At 41.1% G+C, this 22,236-nt stretch overlaps 1 protein-coding gene across 6 annotated transcripts in view; it reads right to left on the bottom strand.

Annotated features, from left to right (window-relative positions):
- WASF3 (WASP family member 3) overlaps positions 1-22,236 on the bottom strand; it is a 131,123-nt gene that overhangs the window by 49,285 nt on the left and 59,602 nt on the right. The window lies entirely within an intron of this gene.

Here is a 22,236-nt window from a genome sequence, read left to right as displayed (position 1 = left end):
GAATTTGGGACTGAGTCCATGAATTCCATGTTCCCCACAATGCCCTGAACAGTCCTCGACACAACCTGATTATTCAAAAAATGTTTCCTGATTGTACAGCCATAGACATTTACATATATATTTCTCTTTGCCCTTCCCTTGGGGTACTTCATATATTGTTGTTCCAGTATTTCAGCTTTGACTAATTAATCCCCAGCCTTCATTTCTCATGTTCATTAAACCTCTATTTGGAACTCCCATGCCTGTATAAATACAAAAGACAACAGAGAGAGGCCATGCTACCTGTCTACAATTTCAGAAAAGATGGCTTTGCAGCTCTTCTTTAAAGTTCTAATAATGTAGTAATGATTTTTATGGTTTTCAAATTCAGTGTCATTTACTTGTCTTAGTTTAGTGGTGCTATACAGAGTACCTGAGACTGGGTAGTTTATAAAGAAAAGAGGTTTATTTGGCTTATGATTCTGGGCACCTGCACCTGGTAAGGGCCTCAGGCTGCTTCCACTCATGGTGGAAAATAGGAGGACAGTGGGTGTATGCAAAGAGATCACATAGTGAGAGAAGAAACAACAAAAACCAAGGAAGCCAGACTCTTTTTAACCACCCACCCTCACAGGAAGTAATCCATTCCCACAAGAGTGAGAACTTACCACACAGGGAAAGCACTAATCTATTCATAAAAGATCCCACTAGGCCATACCTCCCAACATCTGGGGGATCCAATTTCAGTATTAGTTTTGATGGAGACAAACTGCATCCAAACCACAGCAGTACTCTAACAAATGTATTCTTCTGCCAGACAGCTTTTATCTTCTCTAACACTAATTCAGTTTTGAATAAATTGAAGAGCAAGGAAGAGTCAAAGGAAAAAATGCTGGGTCAGTGATTACCCTTGAAAATACTTTGGAATTACAAAAACAAACATTTAATGAACTAATCCAGTTAGTCACCAACAGAATACTTAAGTATGCCTCTTGATTCCTTTATTGGAAGAACTATGACCCATCCGAATCATTCTTCAAAGTCAGTCTGTGAGGAATAAAACAATGATTGCTAATAAAATGTTTAAGACTATTAGAGGTTATATAAAATATCAGTGTTAGGTCTGTAGTTTGTCCAGCTTTTCTGGGAAATGTCTCAGTTTAGAGAGATAAAACCTGGTTCACGTAACTGTGAACTAGATCCCAGACATGGCTGAAACTGGGCCAGGGTCCTTCCCTAAGAATTTGGAGGTGGGACTATGCTATCCAGCTTGGTCTGGCTGCTCTCTTCAACTATGGAAATGGATAACTCCCACCACATGAAATGGAGAATGACAAAACTAGTCTGCAGCAAGAAATCAGGATGAAATAACTGAGAAAAGTTGACAAAGATGAATTAAAGACAAGAATTCCCCGTCGGCGCTGCTGAATCTCCCTTAGACCTCATGGCAGACTAGGAAAGCTCGCTCACACCCAACCCCCTCTCCTCCCCACTGCAAGGGTCAGGTTTGAACTGTGGTTTGATGGCGCTCTCAGCCTCCCCAGTTTCTACCCCCTTTTCTTTCACATAGGTGGTATCCTTAATCAAATCCTGTAGCTGTGATCCCATCTTGGCATCTGTTGCTCAGACCCAGACAAACCCAAGTGCCCTGAGAATGATCTGAGAAAGCAGGTGGTGAGATGGGGGATCTGGGACATGCTCACAGACCACTCTGCAGTTGAGGATGCCATCCTGATACGAGGGTAGTCCCTGGCACAGGTCATGGCTCAATTGCTAAAGATTACAGTGATGGTGACCTGGAAAATGTCCAAATGAAGGGATATGCTTCATGTCCAAGGCAATAATGCAGATTCAGTGGAAAAATGCCAGAAAAGCAGCGGAGTTGGCTAGTCACTGCTAAAATTGTACTAATGCCCTGCATAAGGATAATGGGATACTGAACTGCAGTTAACAAGCAGTTAACAGCTAAATGTGAGGGCAACAGGGCCTTCCTAGTGGGTACAAAGCGGTCTTTGCCACCACCTGAACTGGATGGGCAGACAGAATGGAAACCTGTGGGTTTCCCATTTCCAAGGTCCAATTGTGAGAGTAAGAGCTGGAAATGTTTAAATCTCAGCCAAGGCAAGTGAAGTATGCAGGTCTGGGCCCTGAGAGAGAAAACCCAGCATTCTGAAAACTGGGATGGGGAATTCTAGATGAATGCCTATGATATTGTTGAGTCCAACCAACCTACCTGCAAGTCCCTCAGTTGGGACTCTCTGGGCTTGCACTTGGCTGAGCTGGAAGATGCTGCAAGGCCTCTTCCCTACAGGGAAGCAGGCACCCTCCCCCTGCAGGCATTACATGTAACTCTTCTTTCTGGATGCTAAGTTGATAACAAAATACGAATTCCAGCAACAACCTAGCTGTGAAAGTGCTGGGCCTAACAGAGGAAAGAGAGCAACACCGTCATGCTGACTGGACAGAACAAGCACAGAGTGGCTAGCACACAGGAACCCTTGGTAAGACACACATGCTCCAGAGGGTGGCAGATAAGCCCTATGAAGATTCAGGGTCTGGCAACTGTGGTGAAGTTCTGAGGGACCCAGTGCTCAGAGGTATGCTGGGTATCTCCTCCTAAGGAAAAGACAATTTGTTATATCTTGCATCTCCCAATGCTGAGGAAGCCCAGTGCCGATTAGGTTGGGTTCTGGGGGCAACACACCTGGGATATGGCTCTGGTCCACAGACTGCATGACACAGCAGCTGCCAGTTTTGAGTGGGGCTCAAGGCAAGAAAGGAACCTTCAGCAGGTCTAGGCTGCAGTGTAAGCAGCCTGGCTGCTAACGCTGTATGACCCAGCAGAGATATTGGTGGTAAAAAATAAAAATAAGTTCTGTTCCAAGACGGCCGAATAGAAACAGCACTGGTCTGCAGTGCAGCTCCCAGTGTGATTGACGCAGAAGACGGGTGATTTCTGCATTTCCAACTGAGGTACCTGGTTCCTCTCATTGGGACTGGTTGGACAGTGGATGCAGCCCATGGAGGGCAAGCCAAAACAGGGCGGGGCATTGCCTCACCCAGGAAGCGCAAGGGGTCAGGGGATTTCCCTTTCCTCGTCAAAAGAAGCCATGACAGACTACCTGGAAAAACAGGACACTTCTGCCCAAATACTGCACTTTTCCCATGGTCTTAGCAACCAGCAGACCAGGAGATTCTCTCCCATGCCTGGCTCGGCGGGTACCACACCTGCGGAGCCTTGCTCACTACTAGTGCAGCAGTCTGAGATCAACCTGTGAGGCAGCAGCCTGGCAGGGAGAGGGGCATCTGCCATTGCTGAGGCTTGAGTAGGTAAACAAAGCGGCCGGGAAGCTCAAACTGGGTGGAGCCCACCGCAGCTCAGCAAGGCCTACTGCCTCTATAGACTCCACCTCTGTGGGCAGGGCATAGCTGAACAAAAGGCAGCAGAAACTTCTGCAGACTTAAAAGTCCCTGTCTAACAGCTCTCAAGAGAGCAGTGGTTCTCCCAGCATGGCGTTTGAGCTCTGAGAATGGACAGACTGCCTCCTCAAGTGGGTCCCTGACCCCCATGTAGCCTAACTGGGAGACACCTCCCAGAAGGGGCCGACAGACACCTCATATAGGCAGGTGCCCCTCTGGGATAAAGCTTCCAGAGGAAGGATCAGGCAGCAACACTTGCTGTTCTGCAATGTTTGCTATTCTGCAGCCTCTGCTGGTGATACCCAGGCAAACAGGGTCTGGAGTGCAGTGCCAGCAAACTCCAACAGACCTGCAGCTGAGGGACCTGACTGTTAAAAGGAAAACTAACAAACAGAAAGGAATCGCATCAACATCAACAAAAAAGACATCCACATGAAAACCCCATCTGTAGGTCACCAACATCAAAGACCAAAGGTAGATAAAACCACAAAGATGGGGAGAAAGCAGAGCAGAAAAGCTGAAAATTCTAAAAACCAGAGCATGTTTTCTCCTCCAAAGGATCAAAACTCCTTGCCAGCAATAGAACAAAAGCTGGATGGAGAATGACTTTGACGAGCTGACAGAAGTAGGCTTCAGAAGGTCAGTAATAACAAACTTCTCTGAGCTAAAGGAGCATGTTCTAACCCATCACAAGGAAGCTAAAAACCTTGAAAAAAGGTTAGACGAATAGCTAACTAGAATAAACAATGTATAGAAGACCTTAAATGACCTGATGGAGCTGAAAACCATGGCACAAGAACTTCATGACGCATGCACAAGCTTCAATAGCTGATTCAATCAAGTGAAAGAAAAGATATCAGTGATTGAAGATCAAAATAATGAAATAAAGTGAGAAGACAAGTTTAGAGAAAAAAAAGTAAAAAGAAACAAACAAAGCCTCCAAGAAATATGGGACTATGTGAAAAGACCAAATCTGTGTTTGACTGGTGTACCTGAAAGTAACAGGGAGAATGGAATCAAGTTGGAAAACACTTTTCAGGATATTATCCAGGAGAACTTCCCCAACCTAGCAAGGCAGACCAACATTCAAATTCAGGAAATATAGAGAACACCACAAAGATACTCCTCGAGAAAAGCAACCCCAAGACACATAATTGTCAGATTCACCAAGGCTGAAATGAAGGAAAAAATGTTAAAGGCAGCCAGAGAGAAAGGTCGGGTTACCCACAAAGGGAACCCCATCAGACTAACAGTGGATCTCTTGACAAAAACCTTACAAGCCAGAAAAGAATGGGGGCCAATATTCAACCTTCTTAAAGAAAAGAATTTTCAATCCAGAATTTCATATCCAGCCAAACTAAGCTTCATAAGTGAAGGAGAAATAAAATTCTTTACAGACAAGCAAATGCTGAGAGATTTTGGCACCACCAGGCCTGCCTTACAAGAGCTCCTGAAAGAAGCACTAAACATGGAAAGGAACAACCGGTACCAGCCACTGCAAAAACATGCCAAATTGTAAAGACCATCAATGCTATGAATAAACTGCATCAATTAACAGGCAAAATAACCAGCTAACAGCATAATGACAGGATCAAATTGTCACATAACAATATTAGCCTTAAATGTAAATGGGCTAAATGCCCCAATTAAAAGACACAGACTGGCAAACTGGATAAAAAGTCAAGACCCATCAGTGTGCTGTATTCAGGAGACCCATCTCACGTGCAGAGACACACACAGGCTCAAAATAAAGGGATGGAGGAAGATCTACCAAGCAAATGGAATGCAAAAAAAAACAAGGGTTGCAATTCTAGTCTCTGATAAAACAGACTTTAAACCAACAAAGATCAAAAGAGACAAAGAAGGCCATTACATAATGGTAAAGGGATCAATTCAACAAGAAGAGCTAACTATCCTAAATATATATGCACCCAGTACAGGAGCACCCAGATTCATAAAGCAAGCCTTTAGAGACCTACAAGGAGACTTAGACTCCCACACAATAATAATGGGAGACTTTAACACCCCACTGTCAATATTAGACAGATCAAGACAGAAGGTTAACAAGGATATCCAGGACTTGAACTCAGCTCTGCACCAAGTGGACCTAATAGACATCTACAGAACTCTCCACCCCAAATCAACAGAATATACATTCTTCTCAGCACCACATCACACTCATTCTAAAACTGACCACATAATTGGAAGTAAAGCACTCCTCAGCAAATGTAAAACAGAAATCACAACAAACTGTCTCTCAGAACACAGTGCAATCAAATTAGAACTCAGGATTAAGAAACTCATTCAAAACCGCACAACTATGTGGAAACTGAACAACCTGCTCCTGAATGACTACTGGGTACATAGAGAAATGAAGGCAGAAATAAAGATGTTCTTTGAAACCAACGAGAACAAAGACACAAATACCAGAATCTCTGGGACACACTTAAAGCAGTGTGTAGAGGGAAATTTATAGCACTAAATGCCCACAAGAGAAAGCAGGAAAGATCTAAAATCGACACCCTAACATCACAGTTAAAAGAACTAGAGAAGCAGGAGGAAACAAATTCAAATGCTAGCAGAAGGCAAGAAATAACTAAGATCGGCTGGGTGTGGTGGCTAAAGCCTTTAATCCCAGCACTTTGGGAGGCCGAGGTGGGCAGATCACCTGAGGTCAGGAGTTTGAGAACAGCCTGACCAACATAGAGAAACCCCACCTCTACTAAAAATACAAAAAATTAGCCAGACGTGGTGGCACATGCCTGTAATCCTAGCTACTCGGGAGGCTGAGGCAGGAGAATTGCTTGGACCCGGGAAGCAGAGGTTGTGATGAGCTGAGATGACGCCATTGCACTCCAGCTTGTGCAACAAGAGCAAAACTCTGTCTCAAAAAAAAAAAAAAAAAAAAAGAAATAACTAAGATCAAAACAGAACTGAAGGAGATAGAGACATAAGAAATCCTTCAAAAAGAAATCCTTCAAAAAATCAATGAATCCAGGAGCTGGTTTTTTGAAAAGATCAACAAAATTGATAGACCACTAGCAAGACTAATAAAGAAGAAAAGAGAGAAGAATCAAATAGACACAATAAAAAATGATAAAGGGGATATCACCACCAATCCCACAGAAATACAAACTACCATCGGAGAATACTATAAACACCTCTATGCAAATAAACTAGAAAATCTAGAAGAAATGGATAAATTCCTGGACACATACACCCTCCCAAGACTAAACCAGGAAGAAGTTGAATCTCTGAACAGACCAATAACAGGCTCTGAAACTGAGGCAATAATTAATAGACTACCCACCAAAAAAAGTCCAGGACCAGAGAGATTCACAGCCTAATTCTACCAGAGGTACAAAGAGGAGCTGGTACCATTCCTTCTGAAACGATTCCAATCAACAGAAAAAGAGGGAATCCTCCCTAACTCATTTTATGGGGACAGCATCATTGTGATACCAAAGCCTGGCAGAGACACAATAAACAAAGAGAATTTTAGATCAATATCTCTGATGAACATCAATGTGAAAATCCTTAATAAAATACTGGCAAACCAAATTCAGCAGCACATCAAAAAGCTTACCCACCATGATCAAGTCAGCTTCATCCCTGGGATGCAAGGCTGGTTCAACATATGCAAATCAATAAACGTAATCCATCACATACACAGAACCAATGACAAAACCACATGATTACCTCAATAGATGCAGAAAAGGCCTGTGACAAAATTCAACAGTCCCTTGTGCTAAAAACTCTCAATAAACTAGGTATTGATGAAACGTACCTCAAAATAATAAGAGCTATTTATGACAAACCCACAGCCAATATCATACTGAATGGGCAAAAACTGGAAGCATTCCCTCTGAAAACCAGCACAAGACAAGGATGCCCTCTCTCACCATGCTTATTCAACATAGTATTTGAAGTTCTGGCCAGGGCAATCAGGCAAGAGAAACAAATAAAGGTATTCAATTAGGAAAAGAGGAAGTCAAATTGTCCCTGTTTGCAGATGACATGATTGTATATTTAGAAAACCCCATCGTCTCAGCCCAAAATCTCCTTAAGCTGATAAGCTACTTCGGCAAAGTCTCAGGATACAAAATCAATGTGCAAAAATCACAAGCATTCCTATACACCAATAACAGACAAAGAGCCAAATCATGAGTGAACTCCCATTCACAATTGCTACAAAGAGAATAAAATACCTAGGAATCCAACTTACAAGCGATGTGAAGGACCTCTTCAAGGAGAACTACAAACCACTGCTCAACAAAATGAAAGAGGACACAAACAAATGGAAAAACACTCCATGCTAATGGATAGGAAGAATCAATATTGTGAAAACGGCCATACTGCCCAAGGTAATTTATAGATTCAATGCCATCCCCATCAAGCTACCAAGGACTTTCTTCACAGAATTGGAAAAAACTACTTTAAAGTTCATATGGAACCAAAAAAGAGCCCACGTTGCCAAGACAATCCTAAGCAAAAAGAACAAAGCTGGAGGCATCACGCTACCTGACTTCAAACTATACTACAAGGCTACAGTAACCAAAACAGCATGGTACTGGTACCAAAACAGAGATATAGACCAATGGAACTGAACAGAGGCCTCAGAAATAACACCACACATCTACAACCATTTGATCTTTGACAAACCTGACAAAAACAAGAAATGGAGAAAGGATTCCCTATTTAATAAATGGTGCTGGGAAAACTGGCTAGCCATAGGTAGAAAGCTAAAACTGGATCCCTTCCTTATACCTTATACAAAAATTAACTCAAGATAGATTAAAGATTTAAATGTTAGACCTAAAACCATAAAAACCCTAGAAGAAAACCTAGGCAATACCACTCAGGACATAGGCATGGGCAAAGACTTCATGACTCCATGAGTCCCTGTGCAGTAATATCAAAAGCAATGGCAACAAAAGCCAAAATAAACAAATGGGATCTAATTAAACTAAAGAGCTTCTGCACAGCAAAAGAAACTAGCATCAGAGTGAAGAGGCAACCTACAGAATGGGAGAAAAATTTTGCAATCTACCCATCTGACAAAGGGCTAATAACCAGAATCTACAAATAACTTAAACAAATTAACAAGAAAAAAACAATCCCATCAAAAAGTGGGCAAAGGATATGAACAGACACTTCTCAAAAGAAGACATTTATGCAGCCAACAGACACATGAAAAAATGCTCATCATCACTGGCCATCAGAGAAATGCAAATCAAAACCACAATGAGATACCATCTCACACCAGTTAGAATGGCAATCATTAAAAAGTCAGGAAACAACATATGCTGGAGAGGATGTGGAGAAATAGCAACGCTTTTACACTGTTGGTGGGAGTTCAACCATTATGGAAGACAGTGTGCAGATTCCTCAAGGATCTAGAACTAGAAATACCATTTGACCCAGCGATCCCATTACTGGGTATATACCCAAAGGATTATAAATCATGCTACTATAAAGACACATGTACACATATGTTTACTGCGGCACTATTCACAATAGCAAAGACTTGGAACCAACCCAAATGTCCATCAATGATAGACTGGATTAAGAAAATGTGACATATATAAACCATGGAATACTATGCAGCCACAAAAAAGGATGAGTTCATGTCCTTTGCAGGGATGTGGATGAAGCCGGAAACCATCCTTCTCAGCAAACTATCACAAGGACAGAAAACCAAACACTGCATGTTCTCACTCATAGGTGGGAATTGAACAATGAGAACACTTGGCCACAGGGCAGGGAACATCACACACCGGGGCCTGTCGGGGGGTGGGGGGCTGGGGGAAGGACAGCATTAGGAGGAATACCTAATGTAAATGACGAGTTCGTGAGTGCAGCAAACCAACATGGCACATGTATACCTATGTAACAAACCTGCATGTTGTGCACATGTACCCTAGAACTTTAAGTATTAAAAAAAAAAAAAAAACAACAACAACAGTAAAACTCACCATGCCTGAGAGCCATGATTACTAGCTATGTAAACATTATTACTGAGTTAAAAACACTTACAGGATAATTAAAATGCCCCTTTTCAAACATGTTCCTTACAAAATAAATGCCCTGAGACTCAAAAAATAAATAAATAAAAATAAAAGAAAAATTTTAAAAATAAGGAAAACAGGACAATATGGAGTTTGTGGCAAGCTCCAGCAGGAGAATCAAAGGCAACGTCCTAGGACCTGCCATCACATGAGAGCATTAAATGCACTATATTACCAAGACCTGGTAGAGATCACAGAGAACCAGGGGTCTAGGCATGCAAAGCTCTCCAGAATGAGCTAAGTTCTGTCAGTCAAGTTATTAATTCAAACTAGCAGCGGTTGACCATAAAATAGAAATGGGACATTCAAGATTGAACCACAGTAGAACCACAGGATACAAGTGAGTCCCGTGAGCAGGAAGCCCAGACCTCCAAGTCATCCCCAAGAGCTGTAGTGCCCCTCCCCTGTGTGCCTAGGTTACACAGGCAGCGGACTCATACATCCAGGGGAAGGAGGAAGGAAAGCCTGAGCTTGGTTTTTCAGACGGATCAGCTCAGCACATGGGTGTTAGTCAAAAATGGACTGTGTGAGCTGCAGCAGTATTCAGGATGGCCCTCAGAGACCGTGGAAAGGAAAATCTTCCCAGAAGGTGGAGCTGTGGGCAGGACACCAGTTCATGACACCGCATAGCTTGATCTGAAATGCGTGCAGATGTGTGGGCAGTGGCCAACAGCCTGGTTGTATGGTCAAGGTACTGAAATAAAAAGAACTGGAAGATGAGGAACAAGGAGATCTGGATAAAGGCCATGTGGGTAGAAATTCGGGAGTGGGCACAGAGTGAAGATTTCTGTATCACTTGTTAACCCCCACTGGAAAGTTTCCCACCAAAAGAGACACTGAACACAAAGCAGGCAAAATCCGCCAGCCTGCATCATCGACAAGTCCACCCTGAATTACCAGCCTGATGGACCCCACACATCATCGCATCTGATGAGGGGACCCGTTTTACAGTGAAGGACGTCGAGCGTGGGCCCATCGACAGGATTCAGTGGTCACATCACATATCAAACCACCCAACGCGGGTCCATCCCACTGAATGCTGGGCCAGCCTTTTCAAGGCACACTGAAGCACAAGCTTGCCAGACACTCTGAAAGGATGGTCATACTCCACAACACAGTACACTTATAAATCAGAGGCCTCTAGATGGCAGTGGGATCCCAAGGAGGAGGACATGCGGGCTTAGGCGCCTAGGGCTGGAGGCAAGAAAAGCCCTACTTAATGATCACCACCAACAGCCCAGGGGAACTTTGTGCTTCCCATTCTGCACCAGTGGACACTGCAGGGCTGGGGGTCTGAAATGGGGCACACACTTAGCAGGAACAAGGCAAAGGTCCCACTGAACTGCAAGTTCTGGATGCCACCACGGTACCTTGGACTCATGTTACCATGGAATAGAAAATGAAAAGAGGAATCTCCATACTGGCAGAGGAAACTGACTCCAGCCAGCAGGAAGAGGTAAGACTGTGTTCATGCAAAGGAGGCAGGAAGGAACCCAGGTGATCCATTCAGGATCCTTGCACTTGTAATCCTACCTTGGCATCTCCTCCTGGGAGGAGCCAGGTAGCTTAATTACCTACCTTAATTCATACTTGCTGTGCTAATTCTCTGTGTGCATGTGCCCTCACACATGTGCAGCACCTGCTGACACTTGCTAGTGTGTCTCACCACTTACTGCAAACTCTTTCTCATGGTGGGGGTAGGGGGTTGTTCTCTGCACCTTGTTTTAGAAAAGTTTCCTTGTAGAACAATTTTGTTTTCTTTTGCTGTGCCCCTGGCCGAGACTGCTGTTCTAATTTCTCCCTAACACATTTGTTTGTTTTTTTTTCTTACTATTTGGAGCCCCAGGCAGATGGCAAGCTATTTCTCAGGATTGGCGAGCGCAGGTTTTCTACCCAACTTTTATGGGATTTGACAACCCTTTGAACATCCCAGCGTTTATTCTGAGGTCTCAGTTCTAGCTCATTCCATCAGGTTGGCCTGAAACACATTTCCATGTATGGGCGGCATTAAACCCTAGCCTCTAGCTCTAAGCATCCTCCCTCCAACTCTCTCAGCTCCTAACACCTAGGGAAGATTGCTGATTCGTTCAAGCATGGCAATGTTTTAAAATACATATATATTTTAAATATAAATATATACATATATACATGCATACACACATACTTGGTTATACTCTATCCAACATTTGTATGTGTTTATAGCAACTTGGGTAGCTAATTGTACTTCCTACTGTCATTTGCGAAGATTGTCTTAAGAATTCTTAGCCTTCGTTTTAATTGTCCCTTCATTACTACACCTACCACATTTCACGTCCCCCCAGCCCACCCCAATGTATCCTCAACTGTATTCTGAATGAATAAACAGTGACACATATAAACTTTGACTAGGTATAGGTGAAAAACCAAAACGAAGAACCAGATAGATATTGAGGAAATGGGGTAGACAATGTTGCATGCAGAGCAATATTACAGGAAATGGGGTAGACAATGTTGCATGCAGAGCAATAAATGTACACTCCACTCTGATTTATATATTACTCTATCAAAATAACTCCATGAATCCCTGTGCAGTAATACTAGTTACACCTTCCCTGCCTGCCTTACAGGTTGTTGAGAGGCTCACATGAAAAAAAAAAAAAAAAAGTATAGTATTAGATGTTGATAGTAATATAATTTTAATTAATTTTATAATAACAAAATAAGATACTAACATTTGTCCTCTAATTTTATTTCTCATGCAATTAATCTAAACCTAAATTTCTCCTCTAATTTTACATGTTGTGCAATTAAATGCCTGAATACTGGCACTGAACTTCTCCAGTTGTTACTCTTCCAATTAAAGCCAAGTGATTAAATAATTTCAAAATCGTATCAATGTGCTTTCTACTTTCTACTTTCTTGGTTATACTCGATCCAACATTTGTATGTGTCTATAGCAAATTGGGTAGTGAATTTTACTTCCTACTGTCCTCAGAGAGTTGTTGAAGATGTCAACAATAATGGTATATTTGTCAACTCCTCCCCTGAGTTCTATCAGTTTTTGTTTCTGTATTTTAAAGATCTGTTGTTGAATGTAGCCACATATTTAAGATTATTAGGTCTTCTTGGGGAAATGATCCGATTATCATTATGTGATGTCCCATTTACCGCTAATAATATTCCTTGTTCCAAAGTCTACTTTGATATAATGGTCATTCCTTATTTTGATTAGTGTTTACAAGTTTTTCCTTCTAATTTTAACCTTTCTGTGTCTATGTATTTAAAGAGAATTTATTTTGGACAGCATATGGTTGTGTTGCTTTTTTATACAATTTTACAATCTCTGACTTTTAACTAGGGTGTTTAGATCATTTACATTCAATGTAATTGTTGATGTGGCTGAATTTAAACCTTGCATCTGACAAAGATTCTTTGCTTGGCCAAACTTTAGACAGGCTTCTGAACCTTCTGCTAGGCCCATCTGTGCACCTTCTTTCTAAAATTCAGTTTCTAGCAAAGACCCCTGCTAAATGTGTTTTAGCAAGAACACTCTTTGCCATCCTCAATATCTCATCAGGTTCCTAACTGTCCACCATCCCCCAGATGACATCGCATCACCCTGGCTATCTTCAGCAAGAATCCTCTTAGGTGTCAGCCAGAATTCTCCTAACCCCTGACGTCCTCCTCTTAGTACTTTTCCATCCACTGACCCTCTCACTGATCCTTGGCTATAAGTCCCCACTTGCCCATGCTGTATTCAGAGTTGAACCCAATCTCTCTCCCCTACTGCAAAATGCTGTTGCAGTGGCTCCTCTACCTTCTGCAATGGTCCTGAATAAAAGTCTTTACCATGCTTTAACAAGTCTTATTAAGTAATTTTTTCTTTAACACATCCTGCTAGTGGTTTTCTATTTGTCCCGTCTGTTCTTTGGTCCAAAAGCTCTTTTTCTGCTTTCTTTCAGTTATTTGTTATGATGTCATTTCATCTCCATAACTGGTTTTTATTCTTTTTACGTTTTTCATAGTAGTTGCTCTAGAGCTTACTATATATATATACATTTTTAGCCTATCACATCTACCTTCGAATAATACTAAACAACTTCATGCATAGTGAGAGAACACTGTAACTTTAGAATAATGTGATGGTTCATTTTATGTGTCAACCTGACTGGGCTAGGAGATACCCAGAGCTGCTGAAACATTATCTCTGGGTGAGTCTGTGAGAGGGTGCTTCTGAAAGACTTCAGCACTAGAATCAGTGGACTGAGTAAAAAAGATCCACCCTCACCAATGTGGGTGGGCATCATCCAATCCATTGAGAACCTGAACAGAACAAAAAAGTGGAGGAAGGATGAATTTTCTCTCTCTCTCTTCTTAAGTTGGGACATCCATCTTCTCCTGCCCTCAGACATTGGAGCTCCTGGTTCTCAGGCTTTCAGACTCCAAGGCTTACACCTGCACCACCTTCCCAATCCCAGGTCCTCGAGTCTTTGGCAATGGACTGGGAGTTACACCATCAGCTAGGCACAATGAATTACACCACTGGCTTTCCTGGGTCCCCAGTTTGTAGACAGCAGATTGTGGGACTTCTCAGCCTCCATAATTGTGTGAGCCAAATTCCATAATAAATCTCCTCATATATCTATATATCCTATATGTTCTATTTCTCTGGAGACCCCCTAATATAAACAGTATATTTCCATTTTCTTCTTCCATGCTTTGTGCAATGTTGTCATATATTTTACCTCTTATAAACCCCAAAATACTATTGTTTTTACTCTGGACAATTATCATTTAATGTAATTAAAAATAAGAAAAAATATAACATATTTATTCTCTTTTACCATTTCAGGGTTTCTTCATTTCTTTGTTTAGATCCCAACTGCCATCTGATGCCCCTTCTGCCCAAGAACTTCCTTTCATTTCTTACAGTGCAGATCTGTGGCAATAAATTCCCTCAGCTTTTATTTGTCTGAAACATTCTTTATTTGGCCTTTAATTTAAAAATATATTTTTGCTGGGCATAGAATTATGCATCAACAGGATTTGAGCTTTTTCTCTTGATACTTTAAAAATGTTATTTCACTGTCTTAATGACTTTCATAGTCTGTGACAAGAAGTCTGCTGTTATTCTTACCCTTGTTCCTGTTTGTAATGTTTCATTTTCTTTAAACTATGGCTGCCTGCAAGACTTTCCCCTTTACCTTGGGTATTTCAGCAACTTGATTCCAGTGTTTCTAGAACTTGGAGGGTTCTTAAAAAAAAAAATCCCGCTTGGGGTTCTCTGAGATTCTTGGATCTGTTTGTCTTATTAGTTGTTTCCTGTCTTTCATTAATTTGGGATAATTCTCAGCAACTGTGCCTTCTAGTATTTTTTTCTGGACAGTATCTTCTCTTTACCTTCTGGGTTTCCAATTACATGTGTGTTAGACTACTGATACTGTTTCATAGTTCTTAGATGCTCGGTTTTGTCATCCTTCCCCTTCCCTACTCCACTTTCCTCTTTCCTTGTTTCTTCTTTTGTTTCACTGTTCCTTTTTATATTCTGTTGATTTAGCTTTCATTATTTTCTCAGCTACATCCAGTTTGATAATAAACCCAATTTGTTTTTACATTTCCAACAGTTTCCATTTAACTCTTAAAAACTTGTTTCCTTATTTCTGTTGATAATAGACTTTTCTCAATACATTTTTCAATATATTAATCACAGTTATTTTTAAGTTCCCATATCTAAGTTATCTCTGAGTCTGTTTCCATTGATTGCTGATTGCTTTATCTCTTGATTTACAACATGTCATTCTTTCTTGCCTTTTTTGTCTCATAATTTTGTGCTGAATGCTGGGTATCATTTGCAAAGCAGTAGAGACTAAGTAAACAGTATTTCTCGTCCAGCAATGAATTTGCATGTTCTTCTAGCAAGCCATTACTAAGGTTGATTGAGTCAACCTAGTCAGGGTTTGAGGGAGATGGCTGCTATTGTTATCTGATACACCAAGCATCAAAATCCCCTAGCCATGGGCTGCTGTCTTGTGCCTAGTGTGCTAGACTTTTTTCAGTGTTCCTGATCCACCCTGTAGTTCCTTGACATTTATGTCACAAAGGTGACACAAATTCCTCTTTACATTCTTGCTCTCCGGATATGACTGCTATTGCTATGTTACCAGGTGCTAGGCTCCTTGCTCTCCCTAGCCCAGCCTAAATTTTAGGAATGATCCATATACCTGGACCTCAGAGTGGGGCCTTCTCAGGATCTGTGCGTCTCTTCTCCAAGGCAACTAAACTCTGCCTGATATTTGTCCCTGTCTTGGGCATGAAAGAGTTCCTGTCCCTCATGCAGCAGAAAGAGAACTTTGCATCAGTGAAAGATCATGAGCCTAAGAGTCTGTCCTGCTTTTGCTATTACCCTTCGTCCCAGAAGCAGAGGATCTTGCTGGTCACAGGGCAGGAAAGAGGGTTTCCTAGACCTCTGCCAGAAATAGATCTTTGCTGAGTCCTATGGGCTAGAGGTTTTGTTGCCCTCCTGGGAACTCTGTCATAGGAGAGAAGGCTGTGAGGAAGCAGGTGTTACATCATGCCTGTCTCCCAGTGGCAGCTGAGATTACCTCCTGCAGGACAGCACGATCAAAAGAGGTTCTGTCTAGTCTCCAGGCTTGCTCATAAGCTTTCTTAAGAGTACCCAGTGGAGGGCTGTAGAAAACAGCTTATGAATAAGTGTAACCTTCCCCTTGTATCTGGGGTACCTGGTTATTCTAAACTGATGCATTAGCCCATACTCAACCTTAAGAATGCATTACAATTTTTGCTGAATTCTTCTTATGCACTTCTATGGTGGTTACCTGTTCCCCCTCTGCTCTGCTAAATGTGAAACAGTTCAAGTGTCCTGTCTACTCTCAGACGGGCTTGTCACTCTTCGGGATTTAAGAAAAGTTATTGCTTTGTAGATCATCTGGCCTTTTTTGTATCTTAAAATAGAAGCAATGTTCTCTTATATCCTAATTGGAAGAGAAACGCCACCTCCACAGTAAGAACAAGGGTAACAGATCAGCTTCTTCTTTTGTTAAGACACTGAGCTGGTAACTATTTTCACAAAAAAAGAAAGAAATAGTAAACAGAATTTTTTTTTTTTTTGAGATGGAGTCTCGCTTTGTCTCCCAGGCTGCAGTGCAGTGGTGCGATCTTGGCTCACTGCAACCTCCATCTCCCGAGTTCAAGTGATTCTTCTTCCTCAGTTTCTTGAGTAGCTGGGATTACAAGCACCCACCACCACACCCAGCTAAGTAAACTAATATTCTCGATGAGTGAACATATGAGTACACTCTTAAGAATTTATGTGTGCAGACCCCAAAGTGAGCAGACTATTTTGGAAAGAAAAGAACACCACCACTACTCTATTAACATGGATAACAGCTTTCATGCATAGAATATACTGTAACGGGGCATATAAATTGAAGCCCACAACTGTGGTCATTCTCCACTGCAGTAAGGGTTCATGGGATGCAGAGTAACATGTTAACTGCATTAAGTCTTTATTACATATTTTAAAACTATATTACTGGTAGGTAGAGGTAGTTGACTATACAAAATTAACTGAATAGATTTTGTGGTGGATTTCTTTCTCCACTACGCAGCCATTAAAGACTGACCTTTGAGCTTTCAGAACAACCACAGTTTGCAGAACCTGACAGTGTTAATGATTCTCTCTTCTAGTCCTTATGTGCTGGTAACCTTTGCTCTGATTGCTGCATGCCAGGTAATTAGAGCACAGTGCATGATAACACTAAAACATGTGGCACAGACTATATTATACACACAAAACTAAATGTGTGTATACTGCAGATGTTTGGCTTTTTAACCATATTTTACTTGTATGAGTTTTGCCCTCGGAATGAAAGTGACCCAAGCAAAAGTAGCCAGGGCCCATAGAGTAGAGTGACACAATGCTGGCCCAAGCCCTTCCTCTGACCTTTCCCCTCAGTGTGGCCTTCTCATTTTGAAGGACAAGGGCTATGTCTGCCTGCCTCCGCTTTACAGCACTCTGCTTGCTTGGAGTCAAGTGCCTACTGACAACTCCCAAAAGATACTAACGTAACATTCCCACGGCCAAAGGAAGGGCCTCAGCTTCCTTAACTCCTCACTTGGCACACTGCCTTCTAGAGCCACACTGCTGCTTTTTAAAGCTTTATTAAAAGTTGTGATTTGTGGGGGGGAAGGAAGAAAGACCACATAAAATTCAATCAACCTCATTTCACTGGGACAAATGTTCACACTTTGCTCTTTGAAACGTGGTCTGTATGTTTCCGCAGGATGGGAGACAGAGAAGTACAGTGAAGCAGCAGTGGACTAGGAATTGGGGAACCGGGGTTCTAGTCCAAGTTCTGCCACGAACACTACACGACTCTGTGCAAGTTTCTTCATCAGGGTGGGCCTCAGTTTCTTCTCCTGCAGAACAGATTTGCTCTCTTGGGTTCCCTCCAGCTCTGGCATGCTTTCCTTTTCAGTTAGACATTCAGCTGGCTTTCAGAAACTACCATATCAGATTCACCTACTCTCCAAACATTCAGTGTGTTTTCATGATGCTTTAGCTAGTGGAAATGCAAAAACTGAACAAATGAAAATAAAACAAACCCCATTCCTCAAGATGCTAATGGTTTAGTGGCAGAGACAGGCATATAAATAAAGTTACAACACAGTGTGACAAGCACTACATTAAAGGTATGTCTCATTCCTGGAAATTAAAACACAACTAGAAAGACTCCATTCTCAGTGGGGAATGGGAGATGACATGGCATCACGGACCCCCCCAGCATCCTGCTCGGCATCGGGAAGCTATTCAACAGACGTTTGAAGATGGAAGAGCGAAGCTCTCACTCAAGGCTTAGCAGCAGCATTCCACCATTTTAAAACGTCGCTTAGCTTTTGCTATACAGCCTCAACAACTAAATAATAAGTCTCCCAGAAAAAGGCAACTTTATGTCTATGGAATAATGTAATGAAAAACCTTTGTCAAGTACCTATTTTTAGAGGACATTCTGGGACACAGTTTGTCTTTCAAGGGCCACAAAATGGCATCTAAAGATCCTCCAGGTAGCAGCTAATATGGTTCTAACTGAAAAGGGAGGGATTTGAAGTCTAGGTCGAGATTTCTCTCCACCAGGGTTTTCACCATTAGCTCCTGTCTTGCAGTTTCTCTGTTGTGGGAAGAAATCTCAAAGTGAGTAAAAGTGAAGAACAACGTATCATGGGTGGGGATACAGAAGTGGTGTGGGAGCCTGTGAATATCAAGCCTTTGGTCTCCCCTGCCCTTCTCTTCTAGCCATGGACAGGGTAAAGGGAGCTCTGAAAAAAGCTGCTGTTCTACAACTTACCACCCTCTACATATCTATGCTTCAATTAATTTTTATGCTCTGTGTTATGTTCATTTAATTCAGACTTTTTAAAGTTAAATTACTAAATTCCTATTAGATAAAAAATACTTTTAAAATATACCCATATTTTATTTCTAAGTCCCTTTAGACCATGGTGTCCATTTTAACTAGATACTCAGAACCTGTGGGACTCAAGAATACATTTAATATTTGAACCTACATCTGTTTTATAGTCCTTTATTGTGCATAAAAATTTATTCTGATGCACATTACTAACCCAGGAACCTCCGAGATGCTTTGACCAGGAACTATTTTTCTTTCCTGTTTTGAGTAGCCAGATAAAATCAGCTACTTAATAAAAAAAATTTTAAGATAAATGGAACCTTGGATATCTAGCATAACTTTATTTTACAATCAAAGATCAAGACAAAGAGACCCAAAATCTCCTGCATCCTGGAGTAGACACTAGAATCTTGGTCTCTCACTTCCACTGGTGCTCTGCCTACCACACCCCCATTATAAACGCTTCCTACAGGTCCCATTTATAAATATGCCAATAAGCCAAGGCTACTTCATTTCTGTGTCTTACCAGGATAAAAAGGCAGCCAAGGAGGGGAAAGTTGTCTGCTTTGGTATCCAAGTAATCCTTGACTTCTAATATGATGCTTCTAGTCATTCTCTTTCTCTCTATCCCAGCAGGTCCCTCTCCATTCTTAACCCTCTAAGCATCTGATCATTTGTCATGAAGAGTCAGCTCTGACCAAAAAGGAAGGAGGTGGTTTACATTTCCAAGGTTCCTTTTATATCAGATTTTATTACCTTATTGAACAGATGGTTTTGTCTGGTCCTTCAACTCCTGACACTGCCTTGTTGCTGATTGCATGCATAAGCTTCAGATCCCCTATCTTATTCTGTTTTGTATTTTTGATATACATGACTTTTTATAACATGACTAACCTTTGGTTAACCACTGAGTTAACCCAGATACTTGTATCCATCCCATTTCCCTGGCCAAGGATGCGATCCATCCACATCTCTGCAGACCATGATTCAGTACGACACATCTGGTAAGTCAAATTCCATTTGATGTCTGCCAGGAAGCTGTGTGCATAAGACTAGAATATATACCCAGCCTCCAAGGAGACTTACAGAAATGCTGCTGTGGGTAAACTAAGGAAAACAGCAGTTTAAGGTGATATTTCAGACAAGGAAGAACAACAATCTCCATTTCCTTGATTTGGGATTAAATGTAATCTACTTTCCATTTAAGGCTGCAGCATATGCTAAGCATATTTCTCCATTAAAATGAGACACTTATAAGCAGGTTGTGTATGGCATGTATGTGCATAACCTTAGCTCATTTATAGGAAATCCTTTCAAAAATTATATAATTTGAAATGGAAGATTAAAGAAATAGAATATAATAAACAGAGCACCTAGAATAGGCTTCTCCTTTGTTTCAAACCCACAGAAATAATGAAAAAGATGTACACTTAAAATATGTGCAACAATACTACAGGACTACAAATGATAGATAACCTCCAAAGTTGAAAGGCAACGGGATGAGATTAAAGGAAGAAACCACAAGCCAAAAATATGACAGGAAGGACTGTGGCCACGAGATGTGTGGTTGGAGAACCACAATGAAAAGATCTGGGCAATTTACATTAGAGAAATACAAATGGCAGCCAACCATCAAATTGTCCTTCAAAAGAATTATATCTAATAAAACTAGGAATATGCATACTATTGACCCTAGCATTTCCATCTCTTATTCTGAGAAACATTCTCACTTGTGCACAGAATTCATGTACAAGAACGTTCACATCACCACTGTTTGACATAGAGATAAACTGCAAATGACTACCAATAGGGGAAAGGCAGCTGTTAAAAGAAACAAGATAAACATATATATGGAGTGACCTCCAAAACATAGCAATGAATGAAAACTATAAAGTTCATAATTACAGTATGCCATTTAGTAAAAAGTACTATGTAGTCCTACATATATATGAAAGAGATGGGGGGTGCAGAGGTGGGTGAGACGGCAGGGAGAGAGAGAGAGAGAGAGAATATGTGTCAGAGAAGGAAACATCTCAAATTCATAATAATGAATTTATTATTCTAAGGGAGGGGGAACACAGCTGAGACTCAAAAGGTACTTTAATTGCAAATGTGTTGCAAGTTTTTAAAAGATGTATATATTCAGGTGTTATTTGCATGATCAGTATTTTGATTTCGTACAAACAACTAGAAGATACTGGATATATCAATAACAAACCATTACAGGAAGAAATTGTAATAAGGTCAGCAATGGACAAGAAAGTATTAATTTTTTTAACAAAAAGGAGGCACTAATAGTGATTACGGCCTTCCAAATAATCACAGTAAGTGTTAATGGGTGAACTCACTATTAATGGCTAAGACTTTGTATTAGTCTGTTTTCACACTGCTAAAAAGATACTCCCAAGACTGGGTAATTTAGAAAGGAAAGAGGTTTAATTGAATCACAGTTTCACATGGCTGGGGAGGCCTCAGGAAACTTACCAACATGGCGGAGGGCAAAGGGGAATCAAGGCACCTTCTTCACAAGGCAGCCGGAGGGAGAATGAATGCAGGAGGAACTACCAAACACTTAAAAAATCATCAGATCTCATGAGAATTCACTATCACAAGCACATCATGGGGGAGACTGCCCCCATGACTCAATTACCTCCACCTGGTCTCTCCCTTGACACGTGGGGATTATGGGGACTATGACTCAACATGAGATTTCGGGTGGGGACACAGCCAAACCACTTATACAATGTGCCATGCACTGTTAAGAATTTTACATATATTAGCTCATTTAATTCTTATAAAATGAGATAGAAACTATTAATATTTCCATTGTATAGGGAAGAAACAGGCACTAATAGTTAAGTAAACTTGACAGATATCACACAGCCAGTTTATGCAGTGCCTGAATTCAACCCCAGGCAGCCTGGACTCAGTCCATGTCCTTACCACTCACCAAACAGCCTCCACTGAACAAAGCAGCAACACACCAACTGAGTTGTTTGGGTTTTGTAAGATAAATATTCAAGAATACATCTAAAATGAAATAACTATGAGTGATAAAAATGAAAAGATTAAAAATATACACCAGGCAAATGCTAACAACAAAAGGGAGTCAGGCTCTAAGACACAAGAGAAACTAAGGTGAACGCAACAAAAACGGATGGAGGAGAAGACACTTACCATAATCAATTGGTAAAAAAACCACTAAACATGACAACTATGAACTTTTATTATCCTTTTGTAGAAGACTCAACATACTTTTCTCAGAAACCAACAAAGACCAAGATTTGAATAATACAATTAACAAGTGTTAATTGATAGTTTTTAAAAATGTTATACATAAATGTGAGAATGCATATTTAAAA

The sequence above is a fragment of the Pongo pygmaeus genome, chromosome 14 (assembly GCF_028885625.2).
Source record: "Pongo pygmaeus isolate AG05252 chromosome 14, NHGRI_mPonPyg2-v2.0_pri, whole genome shotgun sequence".
In the NCBI taxonomy this organism is placed as follows: Eukaryota; Metazoa; Chordata; class Mammalia; order Primates; family Hominidae; genus Pongo; species Pongo pygmaeus.
This window is presented reverse-complemented; position numbering and strand designations above follow the sequence as displayed.